General features: G+C 27.3%; 1 long non-coding RNA gene across 1 annotated transcript; it reads right to left on the bottom strand.

Annotated features, from left to right (window-relative positions):
• Positions 1-2,008: 2,008 nt before the first annotated feature.
• LOC114077898 lies at positions 2,009-2,716 on the bottom strand. Its single transcript, XR_003579260.1, has 2 exons — positions 2,634-2,716; positions 2,009-2,239 (listed from the first exon to the last, which is right to left on the bottom strand). It is a non-coding gene; the product is annotated as an uncharacterized LOC114077898 (long non-coding RNA).

Consider the following 2,716-nt stretch of genomic DNA (forward strand, 5'->3'; position numbering starts at 1 on the left):
ACGACGGTTCGTCCTGCAGGTCCGTCGCCAAGTTCAGAGAGTCGATTTCAGTATCCAAATTTCAGAAGTCTAAGTCTTTTGGAACGAGACCCCCTCGACGGCCCGTCTTGCCCATGACGGTCCATCGTGGGTTCCGTCGACTCACACAGTTTTTCCAGAAATAAAATCTGCTGCTCAAAACGACTAAACAGGTCGTTACAGTATATGTCGGTTTCATTTAATTCGATTTTGAAATTTATTAGTTCGATTTATCGATTTGTAGGCATGTTAAACTGTTAGAAAATCATTAAGACTTTGGCTTATTAGTTATTGGTTTATCGATTATTGATCATTATCGATTCAATTATCTATTTAACCGTTAAGATTTTTAAAAAAATCACTGAAAATCACTTAGAAACAAGGTGACAAACCAGATGAACCAATCACATCAGTTGACAGCAAACACACTCATATTGTAAACTAACCAAGAGTTTGAGACAATAAAAAATAAAAGTATGAAAACTATAAACTAAACTCTAAGTCAAGAATTTTATATACAAAATGGTATATATATATATATATATATATATATATATATATACTAGTTTCCGAAACGTGCGTTGCACGTTTGTCCCATACAATTATTATATAGTTGAATTATTATATAATGTTGAAATTAGAATATTAGTTTTACCAATTTATATTTTATTCATTAAATAAAATTCATAATAATCGAATAGTACATTGACCATCAAGCAAGAAATATGGAAAAATAATTATATTATTATAGCATCTAATAATACGAATATATCTATATGACTTATCCTTAATAATCTCTCATTACGCTCCATATTAGTAAATACACAAATATGTAGCTACTTGAAGAAACTATATTAGTAAGGAAAGATAAAAGTAAATAAATATTATAAAAGTATATTTAAAAACGAATCTAAATGACATAAATTAGTAATTTTAGCACTAACTTATAACATTCATAATTTCATAGAAGATTATATTAAAGAAGTATAAATCGGTAAAGAATACAAAAAAATTAAACAGATAAAAATAAATACAACATTCATATCCTTCTTAAGACTTTTATTATAACAATATATATTGTAAAAAGAAATATACAAGGAGTAGAGTTTTTCTTTCTCCGGTAACAAAAAAAAAATAAATTTAAAATGGTAAAGATAAAATTTATGATACAAAATATCATTCTAAGGAGGATCAACAAATATTAATATTTCAAAACAAAAAAAAAGTACTTGAAAATTGCCTAATGATTCACATCAACACGAGGCAAGTGGTAAAAAAAAATTATTTTTTTATGATACATATATATAGCTAAAGATTCATTGGATAAGATGAAAAGGCGAAGAGTTGTTTAAGTTAATTTTCAGAAGTTAAGTGATCTTAGACATGGGTAGAGGAAATGTGATTGTTTTTACTAATAATTCAATACATTTAATTATACTAACTAAAGAGAGAGGATAACAAATTTAATCATTTAACCACATTAATTATAGAGAAAGAATAGATGATTTTTATTTTTTTTTAAAAAGTAATTCTTGACAATTTCCTATGAAATAATTTCTAACAATTTTCTATAAAATATTTTTGTCTTTCAAAGTTTGACTTTACACCTTCTTATTATTAGTATTTAGTATAATATAATATAATTATTCCTTAGTATGTAAATAATTAGAATTTAAATCATTGTGTCTAGATGCATGTATTTAAATATGATTATTTAATATTAAATTAATTATATATTAATATTTAATTTAATTTAGAGATAAAATAAGCGCAAAATAGTAATTCAACTTTTAAGTTAGGAGCTTTCCACTTATAATAATATATGATATATATATATTACTCTTATATATACCAACCACACTAGGACTGTCACGACATCAAGAATTGTACCAAAAGCAACCAATATATTGGTGAATTGTGATTAATCTAAAAACAAAGAAATCTTTATTGATAAAATATATCGCGCAAATAACACCATTTTCCAACATGATTAATATGAAAACAATAGATCTTTATTGAATCTTATGAAATTGAAAAACATAATAAAATCAGTTTTGGTGAGTCTTGTAAATGGTTCTTGTTCCATAATTAGCTGGTGGAGTTCGTGGACAGACACATTGATGGCTTGTCAAGTCACATATGGGTTGTGCTTCTATGCATTTCAGAACCGTAGCACAATCGGCATCGCTGGTACATCCTCCTTGCACATGGCTTCCTTGTACTTTCAACATGAATAACATTGTTGAACAAGTCAGTGACGTATACCAGAATATTCATAAGCAACATCAACATTTGAAAAAGTGAACAAACGAATAAGTTATCATAATTTCCTTGTCCTACCAACGTGGACAACATTGTTGAACAAGTCAGTGACGTACACAAGATTTTTTATAAACGATATCAACATTTAAAAAAATGAACAAACGAAAGAAGTACCATAATTTTCTTGTTCAACCCTATCAAAATCGACATCATTGTTGAACAAGTCAGACGTCAATGATATACACAAGATTTTTCATAAACAATATCAACATTTGAAAAAGTGAACAAACGAATGAATTATCATATGTATCTAGTCTAGAGTATAAGTTGCAATAGATAAGAAAATTGCTTACCAAACAACATAAGCAAAAAGGAGATCAAGAAAACCTTAAGAAATGTTGCCTTCTCCATTTTCTCTTCCAAGTTTTGTGGTAAC

This window comes from Solanum pennellii, chromosome 7 (genome assembly GCF_001406875.1).
Source record: "Solanum pennellii chromosome 7, SPENNV200".
NCBI classification, from domain to species: Eukaryota; Viridiplantae; Streptophyta; class Magnoliopsida; order Solanales; family Solanaceae; genus Solanum; species Solanum pennellii.